This window comes from Macrotis lagotis, chromosome X (assembly GCF_037893015.1).
Source record: "Macrotis lagotis isolate mMagLag1 chromosome X, bilby.v1.9.chrom.fasta, whole genome shotgun sequence".
In the NCBI taxonomy this organism is placed as follows: Eukaryota; Metazoa; Chordata; class Mammalia; order Peramelemorphia; family Peramelidae; genus Macrotis; species Macrotis lagotis.
In genome coordinates this window covers 267557096-267576825 of record NC_133666.1, presented here as the reverse complement: position 1 = coordinate 267576825, position 19730 = coordinate 267557096, and positions in this window count along the sequence as shown.

Here is a 19730-nt window from a genome sequence, read left to right as displayed (position 1 = left end):
GCCTTTCTGTAGTTGATTATTAGGTTTTTTTTAGGTTTTTGCAAGGCAAATGGGGTTAAGTGGCTTGCCCAAGGCCACAAAGCTAGGTAATTATTAAGTGTTTGAGACTGGATTTGAACCCAGGTACTCCTGACTCCAGGGCTGGTGCTTTATCCACTATGCCACCTAGCCGCCCCCTCAATCATTAGGTTTTTATGTATGTTCTAATACATGGTCAATTTTTGTATAAGTTCCATGTACTACAGAGAAAAAGGTATATTCCTTTCTATCCCCATTCAGTTTCCTCCATAAGTCTACCATATCTAATTTTTTTTAACAATCTATTTACCTCCTTATCTTCTTTCTTGTTTATTTTATGATTTGATTTATCTAGATCTGAGAGTGGGAGGTTGAGGTCTCCCACTCGTAGAGTTTTAGGGTCTAGGTCTTCCTGTAGTTCTTTCAGCTTCTCCTCTAAGAATTTGGGTGCTGTCCCACTGGGTGCCTATATATTCAGTATTGAAATGACTTGATTGTTTATGGTACCTTTTAGGAGGATATAATTTCCTTCCTTGTTTCTTTTAACGCTACCTATTTTTGCTGCTCCTTTGTCTGAGATAAGAATTGCTACCCCTGCTTTTTTTTACTTCATCTGAAGCATAATATGTGTATCTCTCTGCTTCAAATGAGTTTCTTGTAAGCAACATATTGTAGGATTCTGTTTTTTAATCCACTCTGCTATTTACTTATGTTTTAAGGTAGAGTTCATCCCATTTACATTCAAAGTTATTATTACAAATTCTTTATTGCCCTCCATGCTATCTTCCCTCCATTTGTATTTTTCCCCCTTTCTCCCCCTTTCTCCATATTCCCCAGTATTTTGTTTCTGAATACCACCCATTTCAGTGTGTTTACCCTCCTATATCAACCCCTCCCCTTTCTTTCCCCTTTCCCTTTTTCCCTTTTCCCTTCCCTTCCTTTTGTTATTTCCCATTTTCCCCCACTCCCCTTCCTTTTCTCTGTCCCCCCTCCCCTTTTCCCCTTTTAATACTTGAAAGGTTAGATGTTTTATAAGTTAACTGAGTATGTGTAGGTTAACTTTAAGCCAAGTCTGATGAGAAGAAGATTCAGGTGTTTCTCCTCTGCTCCCTTCTTCCCCTCTATTACCATAGGTTTTTTTGTACCTCTTAGTGTAATGAGATTTACCCCATTCACTCCCCTCCCTCCTCCAGTCTCTTTCCTTTCCCCCTTTTTAAGGAGGTAGTGTTTTTTAGATCATTCTGTCTAAGTCATAGAAACTTCTGAGTGCCTGTCCCTTCTAGTTCAGTATATTCTATCGAATAGAGTCAAAATGCCTGAGAGTTTTTAGAGTCTTTCTCCCAAGTGGGGTTAAAGCCTGTTAGGTCCCATTAGATAGCAGTCCCATGGATAGGTAATGAATGTCCATCATTTCTGTCTAGGTATATTCTCTCTGTTACAGTTCCAATTCTCAAGATTTATGAGAATCTTTTTCCCCATGGTGGGATATAGCCAGTTTCAACTTACTGGAAAGAATTTTTTTTTCCTTTTACCACCCCCTCCTTTTTTTTACCTTTTCATGTGTCTCTTGAATCTCCTGTTTGATGTCCAAATTTTCTGTTTAGCTCTGGTCTTTTCATCAGAAATTTTTGGAATTCTTCCATTTTGTTAAATGTCCATCTTTTTCCCTGGAAGAGAAGGCTCGGCTTTGTGGGAAAGTAGATTCTTGGCTGCATTCCAAGCTCCCTTTCTCTTCAAAATATCTCATTCCAGGCCCTTCAATCCCTTAATGTTGATGCACCCAAGTCCTGCATGATCCTTACTGTGGCTCCTTGATATTTAAATTGTTTCTTTCTGGCTGCTTGCAGGATTTTTCTCTTTTATCTGATAGTTCTGGAATTTGGCCACAACATTCCTTGGTGTTTTCATTTTAGGATCTTTTTCTGATGGGGATTGATGTGCTGTTTCAATAACTAATTTGCCCTCCGCTTCCATGATATCAGGGCAGTTTTTCATTACTAGATCCTGTAATAGTAAGTCCAGGCTTTTTTTCTCTTCAATGTTTTCAGGAAGTCCTATAATTTTCAGGTTGCCCCTCCTTGATCTATTCTCATGGTCAGTGGTTTTATTGATGAGGTATTTTACATTTGCTTCTATTTTTTTCTATTTTTGCTTTTGTTTAACTGACTCTTACTGTCTCATGGAGTCATTAGTTTCTGTAGACCGCATTCTTTTTGGGGGGAGGAGTTTTCTTCATTAACCTTTTGCAACACCTTTTCTAATTGGTCAATTCTGCTTTTGAAAGAGCTTTCCATTTGACCCATTGAGGTTTTGAGAGAATTACTTCTTTTTGCATTTTCCCAATTGAGGATCTGAGACATTATTCTCATTTTGTATTTGTCCAATTGATGATGTAAGAGATTTATTCTCATTTTGTCATTGTCCAATTGATGATCTGAGAGATTTATTCTCCTTTTGTATTTGTCCAAGTGTACTTTCTAAAGATTTGTTTTCTTGTTGCAAGGTATTAATTGTCTCTCCCAAATTTTTAAGCTCCTCCCTTATTTCTTCAAGGAAGTCTTTCTGTGCTGAAGACCAGATCGTATTCTCCTCAGAAGTTCTAGGTCTTTCTGAGTTAGGGTCTTTCCCTTCCAAGAATTTTTCTATGCATCCTCCTTCCCGATGACCCTTCTTTATTTTGCTAAGACCTTGAGTTGGGGAGGGCCTGGTTCACAGGGGCTTGGGATCACTAGAGGCTTTACTCGCTGAGTGCAGTTTCTCTGGCTGGCCAGTAGGAGGTGTTGGTTGCTTTCTCTGGAGTGTCTGTGACCTTGATTGAGGCCTTCTCCCTTTGCTTGAAGGGAGTAGTTGGAGCTATTGAATTCTTTTGCCTTCAATCATTGGTGCTCTTTACCCTGGCCTGAGGTCATTCCTCAGCTGGGCTGGTTCTTGTGCTCACACACCTGGGCCCACAGAATTCAGCCAATGCTGCTGCCAGAGAGAAATCTTGAGGTAGATGTTCTTTCCCCTGGCTTTTCTTTCTGGGTTTTGTGGGTCGGACTTCTTTTAAGAGGTTTGTTTCATGTGATAGATGGGGGAAAGATCAGGAGATGTTAGAACTGTGCCTGTCTTCTCTCCACCATCTTGGCTGGAAGTCAAATCTTCTTAATACACTTTTAAAACTATATCATTCAAGTGAACTGAGATTTTTGATACATAAAATATGGTTTGTATAAAATAAGTAGGCTATTATTCATTTGGACTTGGAAACTATTCAGTTGTGCAGAAATGAACTTTGGGTATCCCTTCCTCCTCCACCCTCTAGGGAATACATAGGAGACTATAACCTAAAAATCCATAGAATGAGAAAAGTAATCTGTACTTTTTCAGGGATTATCTACATTTATGAAGTCATAGACTTCAAGCAGTTCAACAAGTGTTTATTTAGTATTTGCTCTGTGCAAATACACAACTATATAAAGGGGAAAGTGGTCTAATAATCTAGGACCCTCAGGGATCATTTCACAAAGTATCCATAGAAATGGACTTGCATATTTGTCAGTTCAGAAAAATCCATGTGATCTAATTCAAATTTTAGGAGTCATGCTTTGGGATGATGCAGCAAGCCCTTACTAGTTCCTTGGACTCCATGATGGAAGGAGTTCTGAGCATGTGTTCTGGCTATTTCTAGAGACAAATGAACCTTGGTATCTTGCTAATACCTACGTATTTTTATCATCCCTCCACCCCATTCCAAGTATATGAACCCTACAGCACTGAGGCCATGAGTTTGTTTAGATGTATTTGAAACTATCCCCTGAGGGGATCTCAAAAATATAATCTCTCTTGAAGGAGGGATAGCTACAGTTCTAACTGTTAAGATAGTTTCAATTACTGAAAGGGGGCAGAGAGGAAAGAAATTTTGTTAAGTGTATCTATAGGGTATCTATAACATTCAGTTTCTATAACCATATAGCGATGACGACATGAACTTTTATAGAAACCTGAAACTAGATCTTGTCTCAGCTTCCTCAGTAATTCTGAAATGGATTGTACTATCCTTGGTGGTTACATTCAGAAACTGAAAGTCTAGGAATCCTTGAACTGGGTATTGGTTTCCTGTCAAGAAGTTCTCCCCCCAGCTTTATCCTCAGAGAAATAGATATCCACCACAAGGAGGATCATCTATGTATGCCAGGATGGCCAGAAGATAATGGATTTGTGATTTGTTCAAATAGTTCAGCTTCAAGTGAATGATATATTTTTAGGAGTCTCATAAGTCTCTTGGAAGTCTTTCCTATCCCTTAGGAGAACATAGTAATAGGGAATGGGTTTCTGAATGCTTTGTTTACTTCATATGTTTTCTACATCTTTTTAGGGGCTTCTGTGAGTCCTATACTATGGTCATTCTTTCAAGCCAATTCTCCCTTATGAGTCTTTTTGTATTAAGCATTTCTTTGTGGTAGAGTAAATAAATGGCCTTTCTCTATCTAATCCTAATTTTGTAGATTAAGCCCCTTTCTAGAATCTATCCTGTCAACCATTTTGAGGAGACAATAGAAATGAGCCTAATTTAAGATTTGTTTAATATATTTTCCCTAAGTGGCACAGTGGATAGAATGCCAGATCTTCAGTCAAGAAGAGTCATCTTCTTGAATTCAAATCTGGTTGTGTAACCCCAAGCAAGTCATTTAACCTTGCTTGTCTCAGTTTCTTCATCTGTAAAATGAGCTGGAGAAACTGACAGACTAGTTCTTTGCCAAGAAAACCCCAAATGGGATCAAGAACAGTCAGACCCTACTGAAATGGTAGGACAATAAATGTGACTTTTCTCTCTCTCATACTAATCTATGCAAAGGTAAAGTGTGTCTGCATTTTCCCTTGGGAATCTTGTTTGCTGTGGGTAGTTATGGTACATAGTATAGAAGTGTTTTTAGGAATCTGTGATGATAAAGACTTTTTTGATGGCCTGGAGGTATTTCTGACATGCCGAATGTATGAGTTTAACTTTTCTTTGTAGATTGTGGGAGAATTCCATATTCAGGGTGAATAAAACCATAGATAAGTCCAGGTGTTCTTCCTACCTCCCTATAATAGGGTTGGGTTTTCCCATCCCCAAGGGATTATACTTTATTTGTTCAAAGCTTGACAAAATATCCCAATAATGCACCAGTATGTCTGCTTAGGGATAACAAATAAACTAGAGGACTATATATGTATGGTATCACATACCTTCCCTATCCCTCTTCTTGAGTTTGCCATGTGCTCCAAATACTAAGAATGCATACCCTCCTAATGAGGGATGGAATCCTGGAAGACACTTTTCAGGAGGGAAGAATTCAAAAATAATTTATTTTCTTTAGAGGCAATAAGTTACTTGCTCAACTGATAAGGGATGGTTGCCACTTGAGAGGTCGCTCTTAACAAGGCCTCTTTTCTTCTCTGCCCCCTTCCAAAATTGGGAGCTACCTCGACATATAGAATTGTAAGTATCTCTCCTCCAAGAGAAACATTGTTCTTGAGATCCCCTTGAAGTCTTACTTTCTTCCTTACTCCCTTTATTGATCCCTTTCTAGGAGATCCAATGAATGTGGACATCTCTAATGACCTTCTGCCATCTTCTACCTTCCTCCATTCCTGGAGTTACCAACTTCCTTCTGGAAGTCATAAAATCCCTACACTCTCCAAGCTACTTGAGTGTCTCAGCTCCCTCTCAGAATCTCCCTTTATTACCAGCACTACCACAAGAGCCCCTATCCCTGACTTCCCTCCAAGAACTTTCAATAGAGCTGGACCAGGGAGAGTTGGAGTGGGAAGAGAGGAGTCTACAATATTGGGGAATGTATCATGGATCAGGAATATGACCCAAGGTGATATATTCTAGTTATTCCTTCTTACTGTGATCTGGTAGCCAACCTAAAGTAAACAAGCCTCTCTATACTTTGGTTCTCAGTTCATAGATGTATGTAGATTACCACAGAATCTCTACAGAATATTAGCAATTAATGCAATAAGACCAACTTTAAAAACCCCCAATAATCCAGTAATTGTTGACTTAAATATACAGACACATTTCCATCTGCATTGTTGTTTTATGCAGTAATTGCTCTTATTATTTTGCAGGTATCCATTGGTCTTCAAGGGAAATAAAGGCACCATTTAAAGGCACTTGCACATTCATATAATCATGGATGTAAAGATGAGAGGATCTTGCTCTAAGATGTTGCTATTACATGTACTCCAACTCCCTCATTTTACAGATGAGGAAACTAAGCATCCAGAAATCTAAGTGATTTGCTCAAATTCACATCAGTAGTCGAACCAAGAGATTTACTAGGCATAATTTGGCACAACAGATGTTGTGTTCAAAGTCCATGGCTAAGTAGAAAGAACTCTGCGGGACTCAAGGTTCTCCTACTGCTGATTCTCACTGAGACTGTGACCAAAAACCAAAAAAGAAAAAAAAACCTTCCTGTCCAATTTTCTCCATATGTCAAATTTTCTTCTTCTGGATGCTGGGAATTTGACATTTTCAAAAAGAAATGTGTGACATGACTGCTAAACATTTCCATAAATGGAAACCCATAGTTCTTAAATGAGTCCTAAACTAAGAAACTCAGCAAGAGAGATCCCCCCCTACCCCTAACACACCCCACCCTATGCTTTACTCATGCCAACTCACAGTAAGCATCAGGGGTATGGTAGAGCTAATGGGCAGGAAAGTTATTCTAGTCAATTCCATTTTTTCTTTCATGGAGGAGACACATGGACTAACTCATCTTGAAGTTGAGTTTACATGCAAGTTTGTACATATTTAGATTTAAAAATAAATTCCTAAGGATCTGGTGTTGTTTTTCTTTTTTAACTGTGTATTAAACAGCTTTCAGCAGAGCTCTTTTTAGTGTTGCAACATAATAGAGGGTTGACCCTGAGTTCTTGAATTTAATAGGGACAGGAATCTTCAGGTACCCAAGGTGACAAGACAAAGGGAGTTATTATTATTATTATTGACTAGAGAAAACTTCAGGACATGAGATGTCTAAAGAGTCTTCTACAGAATGAGGGGACCATATCAGGCAGTAGTGGGAACTTGGGGGAAGTAGAAAAGAGATAGAGACCATATGGAATGGGAAGTCTCTAGGTACAAGCAGAGACAGAGAAGCAAACTTTGAGATTTCACTGGACCAAGGAGAATAAAGGTAAATTTCATAGAGTCCCACTGGAATTCCGATGGTCCGAAATCCAGCTGAGAGGCATCAGTAGATAATCATCTCCATGCCATACACTAAGAGACAGTTTCTGTCTCCCATTATGAATTTTCTCTGGAAAATAAGTCAGTCCTGTAAGTCAATCCCATCATTGAATAAGGAAATGATTTTACTATCTGATATCCTCTTCTTTCTGCTTATTTATATGTATTGACTAAATGGTTCATTTCTACTGGATTGGTGATTCCTACATGGACTGATAATAAAATGGTGACCTTTATAAGGGAGCAGACCATAGTTTTATAATTTATTGCTCAAAATAATCAAATGGAATATAGGAAAATAATATGGTTTCCAAGGGCAGTATTTTCTTAGCTTTCATGGGCCCAGTTGTTAATTAAAAAGTTCTTTTCATGAAACACAAGTTCTGGTGAGTCCTACCAAGTTGTAATGGCATTGAACATGGTCCCAGCCTTGACCAGTTATAGATAATATAACTACTGCCTGAAGACCAGCCTACATAAATTTGTAAATGTTCATCACTGAAGGGTAGAAAACCAAATGATAAAGTTTTGTAATCACCAAGATTCAGAAGACAGTCTATAAAGATTCAGAGGGCTCAGGATCCTGACAAGAAGGATTACAGGCACACACCACTATGCCAAGTTCTATTGAATTTCACCACCAGTGGGGAGATGATGAATTCTTTCTATTGTCAGAAAGTAAACTATATAAAGAGCTCATCTAAAATATTGAACACATATGCAATGAATAAAAATTCAGGAGAACTATAACATAGCTAGTTTATCTCCACCATTAACACCTAATTTTCTTCAAAAATTACTTTTGTTTAAGTAGCAATATTCTGTTGAGATCCAGTAAATCAGTTCCTAGAAAAAGAACCATAAAGAATGGAAACATATTTCCACTAATATCCAAAATGGAAATAGGTTGATACTTTAAAGTAGCTTTCTATGCACATTTTAGATCCAGATCAGGATGTACCTCAGCAAAATTTGCTTTCCTGAAGATCTACCTAAGGAGCCCAGTGAGAACGTTAATTCTCCTACTCTCAGCTACCCCTTCTCACATCCATTACTGCTCTTGATTTGGATTCATAATTCCCAGCAGAAAATAGAATCCCATTCTGGTGACTATGGTCAGGAGGTTGCTTTATAAACTCCTAATCTTCTCCTGACATGGGAGAAAGTATGCAATTTAGTCAACAAAGGAGTCAAGGCTAACCGTGGGAGAGGGATGTGAGAAAGGATCCTGACAAGTACAAACATTTGAACACCAATAGCAAAGGGGGCTTAATCTCAGGTGCACATGTACTTAGTAAAGTCTGTAAATATGGATTTACCATCCCTATATTTTCTGTTCTGACACATTTAGGAGGCCTTCACTTTCTAATCACTTTCTGTTCCACTTGGCCTTAGGAAAAGTTCTTAAAAGAAACCCTTGGACCTAAGTCAGATTTTATCTAAAACATCTGACAAGAGAGATTGTCTATTATACATTTGGGATGGGGTAGGGTCAGCCCTGCAATAAGTATCTCAAGGAATGATTTAGTACCTTACTGCATTTAAGTTCATTAGCTTATGTGACAAAATAGCTCTGACCTGACTTTGGAGGAAATGTTTATTTTTTGCTCAATCAATTTCCAACATTTTCCTGACATCCTAGAAATATGCAGTCCTAAGCTAAGTTCATCAGCAAAGTCAAGGTTAACTGAGTGAAAGTGATAGTGGGAATTGGGAGGGGATTGAGCAGGGAACCCCTGTGAGACTTTTCTCCAATTACAATTGGCAAGATTCTTTTCTATTCTTCCTACTCTCCCTTTCCCTGACTAACACTTTCCCAAGTCAGCTTCTGTCCCTTGTGATGTAATGGAAAGTGCAAGAGATTTGAAATCAGACTTTGGAGTGAATCTTGGGTCTTCTCCTCCATCTGTGTGAACTTAGATTAAATTTCCTCATCTGTCAAATGAGAGTTAGATCACCAAATTCCCTTCTATTTGTAATTTTCTTCAATCCTCCTAACACCTTTATCTTGCAGGAGACAACCTTGAAATTTGGGTTTCAGTTCATCTGCACCTCATTTTTGTGTGTGTGGTGTGCAGCTTGTTGTTTAATGTGCAAATGGAATGGATAGGAAGACTAATAGGAGACCAGAAGCACACCTTTGCTGGTTCCCCTTTTTAATGTAAAAAATGGATGAAGCTCTTTTCCTTGTGGTAAAGAATCAAACCAAAGTCAGAATTCAGCTGAACCCTAGTCCAAGTTGTTTAGGTTTGTGGGTTTGTTTTCTTCTCCTACTTTGCCTCCAAATAGAACCACTGTTTTGTCATATTCTTTTTCTAGTCTATTACTCTAATTTATTTATTTATTTATTTATTCATTCATTCATTCGTTTGTTTGTTTGTTTATTTATTTATTTTTAGATTTTTCAAGGCAATGGGGTTAAGTGGCTTGCCCAAGGCCACACAGGTAGGTAATTATTAAGTGTCTGAGGTCAGATTTGAACCCAGGTACTCCTGACTCCAAAGATGGTGCTCTATTCACCTAGCCACCCCTATTACTGGAATTTAAAGAAAAATTAGATGAGGCAATAATGCAAAGCAGTCATTCTTTATTTGGTGTTTTTAGGAAAAGTCACTGGAAATACTCAAACCAACACAGAGGAGCAGCTAGAGTAACAAGGGAAGCGCCTACTCTCTTATCCTGGAACAGTAGTAGGCAGATACTTTCAAAGTGGAAGAAGGCAAATAACAAGGATTGTCTTCAAAGGGCCTCTGAAGAGATGGTCTTCAGGTCATGGTAAGGAGTGCTTTGAATGATTGCTACTTCAGTTTGGTGCATCCCCAATTCATAGTCAATTGCTACACAGCATACCTTATACTTTTCAGTTGTGGTTATTTTGGGGTGGTGGAGTTCAAATGGAGTATATCTGATTGGTTTCCAATCTCTCTTGTATGAGATCCTGTCAGTTGCCAGTTATTGAAGTAATGGGATATGTTGCATAGAACCATATAGATTTCTACTCTCTTTTTTTAAAGTTTTTTTTTGCAAGGCAATGGGGTTAAATGGCTTGCCCAAGGCCACACAGCTAGGTAATTATTAAGTGTCTGAGGCCACATTTGAACTCAGGGACTCCTGACTCCAGGGCCGGTGCTCTATCCACTTTGCTACCTAGCTGCCCCTCTACTCTCTTTTCAAAGGGCTGCATATTAACTTAGAGATAAAATTTTAATTAATATAATCTTGATGCTTAACACTGGCACAAAGAAGATGTTTAATAAAGGTTTACCAGACTGGATTGGATTGGAGTTCCAGATAGGAGAAAGGAATATGACCTTCTAGAGATAGCTTGTAATAAGAAAAAAACCCTGTAATGTTTCTGGATCACCATAGCCACAGTAAAGAATGGGTCACAGCAGGTAAAAATCATGGTCCGGGTTCAATCATGCAGACTGTCATCAAACTTGCAGACATAAGCTCAGGTCATTGGCTGAGAAATGAGGAGGAATGTTGGGCCCCTACCCCAGAAGGCTCCCTGGGCTAGGAAACATTTATTTCCTTCATGAGAGGTCTCTCTCTAACTCTAGCCCATAGCAAACTGGGAAAAGTGAGAATTTTTAGCCTTTTTGTGTATCAAGGACACCTCTGGCAGTCTGGGAAAATCCAGGGGTCACTTCTCAGAATAATGTTTATCAATGTATAAAATAAAATACTTAAGATTACAAGAAAATAAATTATAATGAGATACAATTATCTATTTTAGAAAATACAATTTTTTTAACATTCATTTAATAAAACTTTTGAGTTCCAATTCTCTCCCTTTCTCCCACCCTTCCCCCACCCATTATGAAGGTGAGAAATATGATAGAAATTAAACATGTGAAATCATGTAAAACATTTCCATATTAGTCACTTTGCCAAAAAAATTTAAAAGTGAAAAAATTATGCTTCAGAGTCTATCAGTTCTTTTTTCTGAAAGTAGCATTTTTCATCATAAGTTTTTGGAAGTCATGGATCTTTATATTGATCAGACAGCTAAGTCTTTCACGGTTGATCATAGTACAATATTGCTGTTACTATATACAATGGTCTTCAGGTTCTGCTCCTTTACTTTGCATCAATTCATATGAGTCTTCCAAGGTTTTTCTGAAACCATCTTGTCATTTTTTAAAGCATCAGTATTCCATCACAATCATATACCATAACTTATTCAGTCATTCTTTAATTGATGTATATTTCCTCAATTTCCAATTCTTTCTCACCACAAAAAGAGCTGCTATCAAAATTTTTGTACATATAAGTCCTTTTTCTTTGATCTCTTTAATATACAGATCAAGTGGTGGCATTGCTGGGTCAGAGGGTATGCACAGTTTGATAGCCTTTGGTATAGTTCCAAATTGTTCTCCAGAATGTTTGAATCAGTTCACAGTTTCACCAACATTGCATTGTTGTCCCAGTTTCCCCACATGCTCTCCAGCTTTTATCATTTTCTTTTCTGCCATATTATCAAATCTGATAGGTGTGAGTTGGTATATCAGAGTTGTTTTAATATGCATTTCTATGATCAATGGTGATTTTGAGTATTTTTGCATATGACCATAGATTTGATTTCTTCTTCTGAAAACCTTGGTATTTGTCATATTTTTTTGACCACTTCACAACTGGGGAAAGTCATCAAAATTTTAAAACTAAAACAATCAAGAGTGCCCTGCTAGTTAAGACCCTCTTTGATCTGACTTCAGCCTACTCCTTCATCTTTATTTTACACTTATTTCTTTCACATTCTCTATATTCCAGCCAAACCACAATAGTAGTGGTAACTGGATGCTATCCTGCATTCTCTTCCCACTATGCATACCCTCAGGCTGACCTCATAATTAGAATAAATTTTGTCTTCATCTCTTTCTATAGAAATATTCTCTTCTTACACTGTGGCCCAGATGCTTCCTTCTACATATCAGGTCTTCTCTGATTCCTCACCCCATCTCCTACTCTTTTTTAAAACCTTATTTCTCTTCTGAAACTTTTCTAGAATGCCTTGGCTGAATCACTTTTTGCTTCTATTATAGTCTGCTTGGGATCATGCATATATATACATACATGTTTTATACCTGTACAGAGATGTCAAATTGAAATAAAAAAGGAGAGTACTATGTCATGTATAAGGATCCCTATGAGTTGCATATTAACTTAGAAAACCACACATATTTCTATATTTCTTTTTTTTAAATTAATGCATTAGCACATTAAAACTACAGTTTAATTAATTTAAGGTTTTCCTCACTCAAGAATGTTATGGGCTGCATATGCCTGTAGGCAGCTTGTCTGACTCCTCTGCCCTAGTAGACTTCCTGAGGGTAGGAACTGGGTTGTTTTTCATCTTTTGATATATTCATCTATTATATATATTTTATTGAATGAATAGATTATTGGAAAATGGGGATAAATTAAATATTCCCTTGGTAGGACTTAAGAAAATTGCTCTTTGTAATATCGACCGTGAAAAGTTTAGACTGTACCCTAAAAATTCCCATTTCTACCTAAAACCTGTTATGGATCTATGACCCAGAAATATTCCAAAATCCCTTTGAACCTATTTATAATAACAGCTTGAACTACCTCCTGGAGTGATAAGAATTTATAATATGCAAATGCTGTGTAAAAGAAATGTTCCCTTTTATTTGAGTTAAAACTATTTCCCTTCAAACTTCTGAAAGGGCTGGACTCTTTGGGCTGATGTTTTGAAGGATAAGCAGTTCTGAACCAGTTTAATCTGGAGAGGAAAAAAAGCAATAATATTATCAGGCAGAATTCGGGTCTGGCATACAGTTTCTCTTGATAAGACATTGTATGTGCTTCCTGCACCACCCATTCTGAGCCTAGAGTAGAAAAGAGTATGTGGCAAATGAAATGGTTGGTTGACTTGTAAATTGTCCCAGGCTGGAGAGAATCTAGCAGTGGGTTTAGTCAAATCCAGAAGTGTCCAGTTCTGATGGAAAATGGCCCAGAGGCATAACTTTTTTAGACCTTTTTTAAGGAGTCTGGCTTTATTTAACAAGCAAGAATTCTACCCTGCCACTATAGTTAGATGTTTTTCTTTTTTTTTCACCTTCTCTAACCCAAGACATCTGTTTCTGATACTACAGAAATACAGCTCCCTGCCCCCCAGCTAACTAGCAAGCTTTTAGGTTAGATAAACCTACAGAACATTACTCTAACTCATCCCACTTAACAAGACAGAAAACGTCTGGACAAAGAAATAAATGTGGAAAGTGACAGGATTTAGATTTGACCATGATGCAAAGCAGAGCAAAAGACAATTTGTGGGAATGTTGCAGATCTATACGCAAATAAAACATCCTTTCCCCTCTTCTTTGCTGATAGTGATCAAATTTTAGAGAATTGCCCCTTACTAAGGCTTCAGGCAAGTTGTTGATTGCTAGAGAGGGAATTCCCAAACCAGGAATTTTTTTAGGTCTGGAAAATCAAACAAATAAACCAGTCCTTCCTGATAACTAGTATACAGAAGCATTTCTGAAATGAGAGAATTGTGGATCTTAGAGCAATTTCTGGAACATAGTAAACACTATAAAAAATCATTATTATAATTGGTACAAGTCTCTCAATTATCTAAAATAAGTATTCTTTGTAAATAATTTCTTAAAATATAAATCCATTTTAATAACAATGAATAAAGTAATTGTACATAAATGTCTCAGTTCAACAACTATGAGATATCATTTAACAACCTCAACCAATCTAAACAGTTGTCCAGCTGCAAACCTTGGGGAAAAAAAAAAACAAAAACAAAATTCCAAATGAAAGTAATGATAAAAACAATGGAGAACCTAAGGCTCTTCCTAAGATTTACAATATAAAGTGATTGGTCAATTCTCATGGTCAGAAAAGAAAACAAGAATATGTTATATTTTTACTGTATCTGGCACTGTGCTAAGAGCTGAGAACAGCCTGCCCCCCCCAAAAAAAAGTAAATTTGGTCCCTAATCTCATGGGGCTCACATTCTTTTGTGGGGGAAAATATGCAAAAATTATACATATAAGATATATACTTTATAAGGGGAAAAGGGAAGGGAGGATGGAGAAAGGGAAGGGGAGTGGGGGAAATAAGGGGAAATAACAAAAGGAAGGGAAGGGAAAAAGGGAAAGGGGAAAGAAAGGGGAGGGTGTGATATAGGAGGGCAAACACACGGAAGGGGGTGGTATTCAAAAACAAAATACTGGGGAATATGGACAAAGCGGGGGAAGGGGGGAAAATGCAAGCAGGGGGAAGATAGCACAGAGGGAAATAATTAGTAATCATAACCTTGAATGTGAATGGGATGAACTCTCCCTTAAAAAGTAAGCAAATAGCAGAGTGGATTAAAAACCAGAATCCTACAATATGCTGCTTACAAGAAAATCATTTGAAGCAGAGAGATACATATAGAGTAAAGGTAAAAGGTTGGAGCAAAATATATTTTGCCTCAGCTGAAGTAAAAAAAAGCAGGGGTAGCAATCCTTATCTCAGACAAAGCAGCAGCAAAAATAGATAGCTTTAAAAGAGATAAGGAAGGAAACTTTATCCTCCTAAAAGGAACCATAGACAATAAAGTCATTTCAATATTGAATATATATGAACCCAGTGGGACAGCACCCAAATTATTAGAGGAGAAGTTGAAAGAATTGCAGGAAGACATAGACAGCAAAACTCTACTAGTAGAAGACCTCAACCTCCCGCTATCAGATCTAGATAAATCAAATCATAAAACAAACAAGAAAGAAATTAAGGAGGTAAATAGATTGTTAGAAAAATTAGATATGGTAGACTTATGGAGGAAACTGAATGGGGATAGAAAGGAATATACCTTTTTCTCTGCAGTACATGGAACTTATACAAAAATTGACCATGTACTAGGACATGAAAACCTAATGATCAACTGCAGAAAGGCAGAAATAGTGAATACATCTTTCTCAGATCACAATGCAATAAAAGTCATATGCAATACCAGGGCAAGGAGATATAGGCCCAGAGCAAATTGGAAACTGAATAACCTCATTTTAAAAAATGAGTGGGCCAAAAAACAAATTATAGAAAGAATTAACCATTTTATCCTAGATAAAGATAATAATGAAACAACATACCAAAACCTATGGGATTCATTCAGAGCAACTCTCAGGGGATATATTATAGCTCTAAATGCTTATATGAATAAATTGGAGAAAGAGGAAATCAATGAACTAAACATGCAACTAAAATAATTAGAGAAAGAACAAATCAAAAATCCCCAATCAAATACCAAATTAGAAATTTTAAAAATTAAAGGAGCAATTAATAAAATTGAAAGCAAAAAAACTATTGACTTAATAAATAAAAGCAAAAGTTGGTATTATGAAAAAACCAATAAAATTGATAAACCTCTGGTCAATTTAATTAAAAAAAGAAAGAAGAAAACAAAATTGCTAGTATTATAAATGAAAAAGGTGAACTCACCACCAATGAGGAGGAAATTAAAGTAATAATTCAAAATTATTTTGCCCAACTCTATGCCAATAAATTTGATAATCTAAGTGAAATGGATGAATATGTACAAAATTATAAATTGCCCAGATTAAATGAAGAAGAGATTAAATACCTAAATAACACTATCTCAGAAAAAGAAATTCAACAAGCCATTATTGAACTCCCTAAAAAAAAATCTCCAGGGCCTGATGGATTCACAAGTGAATTCTACCAAACATTTAAGGAACAATTGGTTCCAATCCTATTTAAACTCTTTGGAAAAATAGGGAAAGGTGGAACTCTGCCTAATTCTCTATGAAACCAATATGGTACTGTTACCTAAACCAGGAAGAGTTAAAACAGAGAAAGAAAATTATAGACCTATTTCCCTGATGAATATAGATGCAAAAATCCTAAATAAAATCTTAGCAAAACGACTACAAGTCATCACTAGGATAATACATTATGATCAAGTAGGATTTATTCCAGGAATGCAGAGATGGTTTGAAATTAGGAAAACTGTTAGTATACTCAATTATATCAACAACAAACCTATCAGAAATCATATGATTATATCAATAGATGCTGAAAAAGCTTTTGACAAAATACAGCATCCATTCCTATTAAAAACACTAGAGAGTGTAGGAATAAATGGACTGTTCCTTAAAATAATTAGCAGCATCTATCTGAAACCATCAACAAGCATTATATTCAATGGGGAGAGGCTAGAAGCATTCCCAATAAGATCAGGGGTCAAACAAGGGTGCCCATTATCACCACTACTATTCAGTATTGTATTAGAAATGTTAGCATCAGCAGTTAGAGAAGAAAAAGAAATTGAAGGAATTAGAATTGTGAAGGAAGAGACAAAACTCTCACTCTTTGCAGATGACATGATGGTCTACCTAGAGAATCCCAAGAAATCATCTAAAAAACTACTGGAAACAATTAGCAATTTTAGCAAAGTTACAGGTTATAAAATAAACAAACCCCTATAAATCCTCAACTTTTCTATATATGTCTAGCAAGAAACAGCAGGAAGAGCTAGAAAGAGAAATCCTATTCAAAGTAACCTCAGTGTAAAATATTTGGGAGTTGATTTGCCAAGACAGACTCAGAATCTTTTTTGAAAACAATTATAAAACACTTCTCACACAAATTAAATCAGATTTAAATAACTGGGCAAATATCAACTGCTCATGGATAGGTAGAGCTAATATAATAAAAATGACAATTCTCCCAAAACTAAACTATCTGTTTAGTGCCCTACCAATCAAAATTCCAAAAAATTACTTTAATGAGTTAGAAAAAATTGTAAGTAAATTCATATGGAGAAATAAAAAGTCAAGAATTGCCAGGAGCTTAATGAAAAAAAAATGCAAACGAAGGTGGCTTAGCCCTACCTGATCTAAAATTATATTATAAAGCATCAGTCATCAAAATTGTTTGGTACTGGCTAAGAAATAGAGTGGTGGACCAGTGGAATAGACTAGATGTAAAAGCAGGAGATGATTATAGTAATCTGCTGTTTGATAAACCAAAAGAGTTCAGCCATTGGGATAAAAACTCCCTCTTTGATAAAAACTGCTGGGATAATTGGAAGTTAGTATGGAAGAAACTTAGATTAGACCAGCACCTCGCACCCTTTACCAAGATAAGATCCAAATGGTTACAGGACATAGACATAAAAAACAATGCTATAAGCTAATTAGAAGATCAAAGACTAGTCTACTTGTCAGATCTATGGAAAGGGGAACAATTTATGACTAAGGAAGAGTTGGAGAACATCACTAAAAACCAATTACATGATTTAGATTACATTAAATTAAAAAGCTTTTGCACAGATAAAACCAATGTAATCAAGATCAAAAGAAAAGTAGTAAATTGGGAAACAATCTTTACAATTAATGATTCTGTCAAAGGACTCATTTCTAAAATATACAGAGAACTGAGTCATATTTTTAAAACAAAAAGTCATTCCCCAATTGACAAATGGTCAAAGGATATGCAAAGGCAATTTACAGATGAGGAGATCAAAGCAATCCATAGCCATATGAAAAAATGTTCTAAATCATTAATTATTAGAGAAATGCAAATTAAAGCTTCTCTGAGGTACCACCTCACACCTCTCAGATTGGCCAGTATGACCAGGAAGGATAATGATCATTGTTGGAAGGGATGTGGGAAATCTGGGACACTATTACACTGTTCCTGGAGCTGTGAACTCATCCAACCCTTCTGGAGAGCTATTTGGAGCTATGCCCAAAGGGCAACAAAAATGTGCATACCCTTTAACCCAGCAATACCACTACTGGGTCTATACCCTGAAGAGAGATGAGGAAAAAGGGTAAAAATTTTACTTGTACAAAAATATTTATAGCAGCCCTGTTTGTGGTGGCAAAGAATTGGAAATCCAGTAAATGTCCTTCAATTGGGGAATGGCTTAGCAAACTGTGATATATGTATGTCATGGAACACTATTGTTCCATTAGAAACCAGGAGGGATGGGATTTCAGGGAAACCTGGAGGGATTTGCATGAACTGATGCTGAGTGAGATGAGCAGAACCAGAAAAACACTGTACACCCTAACAGCAACATGGGAGTGATGTTCAACCTTGAAGGCCTTGCTCATTCCATCAGTGCAACAATTGGGAACAATTTTGGGCTGTCTGCAAAGGAGATTACCATCTGTATCCAGATAAGGAGCTGTGGAGTTTGAACAAAGTACAAGGACTATTCCCTTTAATTTGGGAAAAAAACCAGATATCTTATTGTCTGATCTGGTTACCTCTGAGAATTCTGTTCTATTTAAGGATATGATTTCTCTCTCATCACACCCAATTTGGATCAAGGTGCAACATGGAAACAAAGTAAAGACTGACAGAGTGCTTTCCGTGGCGGGGGGTGAAGTAAGCAAGATTGGTGGGGGGGAATTGTAAAACTCAAATCATATCCTTAATTTAAAAAAAGATATATACTTTGTAAATAGAAGGTAATACCGAGGGGTATATGAGAGGTAATACAGAGGTAATATGGCGGGGGGGGGGGGCGAAGAAAGAGGGAGGAGAATGGATGAGAAGGAAAGTCTTCCTTTAGATGATATAATTTAAGTTGAGTTTTGAAGGAAGCAAGGGAATTCATGAGAGAAAGCCTTCCAAGTTATAGAACCTATCAAGAGAAAGGCAGAGGGTAGAAACAAGACAAATCAGAGAAGATACAGGCAATAAACAGGCATCAGTAGAATATAACAATAGCTATGAGAGATGATGAGAAGTCCAAGAGGTGATGGGTAAGGTCTAGGTCAGAGAATAGAAATTACATAAGGAAGGAGACAGAAGAAATACTAAGGAAAGCAGCATCAATATGTGGATCAATCAAAGAGGCAAAGAATTCTTTCACTGTGTCACAAACCTGGTACAGAACAAGGATTCAGTTTTACTTTAGTGTCCTTGAATGCAAAGAAAAGTTTGTATGTTTAATATGCCTCTGTTTACTGTGGTAGGTGAATATATATTTTGTTTTACTTATAAATAAAAATAAACCATTTCAGCTCTAAATAAATTCTAGTTTTCTAGAAAATTCACTTATTTTTCTCCTCAGTTCAGATGATTTCCAATAAAATGTAAATTCCTTGAGTATAGAGGGACCATTTCCCTTTTATGAAACAGGCTTAATAACTATTGACTTATTGATTGAAATATCCTCAGCACTTCAGGCAAGTAACAGGTACTTAGTAAACATCTATGTAATTAATGAATGATGGAGACAAGCATGATATTTTATCTTTTTCTTTATCCCTTTTATTATATATTTTTATAATTTTTAGACTTTACTTAGGAAAAAACCTTTGCAGATAGCTACTTTATTATTTCTTATAGCACAATAATATTTTATTGCATCCATATAACATAATTTATTTAACTATTCTCCAATAAGAAGTCATCCACTTAACTTTCCAGTTTTTCACTACAAAAAGAGCTGCTGTGAAAATTTATAAATAAACA